We start from the raw sequence: 923 nt of genomic DNA on the forward strand, positions 1-923 counted from the left end.
GAGCTGCACCACTGCATAACTCGTGTCAGAAACCATCCTGAATTCAGGGGTTGCACAAAATAAAAATTGAGTTAAGAAAGAACAACTTGTTGGGTTTATTGAATGATTTACACAGCTGATTTCCCTGCAGTTCCTGGCTCGCCCTCAGTTTGTGAGCTAAACAGGCAGATTTTGGTACAAAAGCACATGTTGCTGGGAGCAGCCGTCACTGCTCCACGTCCGCTCAAACCCCCAACGCTGCTTTCCAGGAATGAAAACAAAGCTCCACATTAACAAACGGGGCTCTCAATACGAGGCAAAACCAGAGGCCTCCCCACTCTGCGAGAGGCTTGGAAGCTTAGAGCCACATCTGTCAAAGGAGGTCAGAGCAAAAGCAAAGGGAGACTCACACCCCCCTCCCAGACACAACCCACGGGCCTCACAGTTTGCTGAGGCGCTCAGCGCCCTGTTCAGCATCCCGTGTGAGCCACCCAACGGGCACTGCACACACTGGGCAAAACCAGCAGGGCTGCCACACAGCTGAGGACCGTGAAGAGAGCGCAGACATCGGCTGCATGGATGCAACGCAGCTCAGGTGAGGAAAGGAGCTTCGCACAAACAGCTCTTACTACAGAAAACGGCAGCCAGCACAGCCCTGACAACACTCCTGCTGCCTGGGCTTACCTGCGGCCCACCAGAGACGAAGAAGGTCCACAGGGGCTGATGTAACAGCATCGACGCCCGCACGGCGGCTGTGGGGCCCCGCACAGCACCGCACAGCGCAGCACCGTGCCGACGCCGCCCCGCTCCCCTCAGCACTGAGGCGGGAAGAGGCGCGAGACCGACCGTTACTCCGCGCACGCGCCCAGCACCGCCGTTACCCGCCGCACGCGCTCAGCACGGCCGTTACGCCGCGCACGCGCTCAGAGCAGCGGTCGCTCCGC

General features: G+C 58.9%; 1 protein-coding gene across 4 annotated transcripts in view; it reads right to left on the minus strand.

The window, feature by feature from the left end:
• The window catches only part of LOC128085121 (transcription factor HES-5-like), a 67269-nt gene that overhangs the window by 66139 nt on the left and 207 nt on the right, over positions 1-923 (minus strand). For 3 of the 4 annotated variants that reach the window (XR_008208800.1, XM_052692127.1, XM_052692124.1), the window contains exon 1: positions 664-876. The exons of the other annotated variant lie outside the window; for it this stretch is intronic. The gene's annotated coding sequence lies outside the window, so the exon portion shown is untranslated. Of the gene's footprint in view, positions 1-663; positions 877-923 lie in introns of those variants that run through there. 4 annotated transcript variants of the gene reach the window in all.

This window comes from Tympanuchus pallidicinctus, unplaced genomic scaffold (genome assembly GCF_026119805.1).
Source record: "Tympanuchus pallidicinctus isolate F22 unplaced genomic scaffold, pur_lepc_1.0 scaffold29, whole genome shotgun sequence".
NCBI classification, from domain to species: Eukaryota; Metazoa; Chordata; class Aves; order Galliformes; family Phasianidae; genus Tympanuchus; species Tympanuchus pallidicinctus.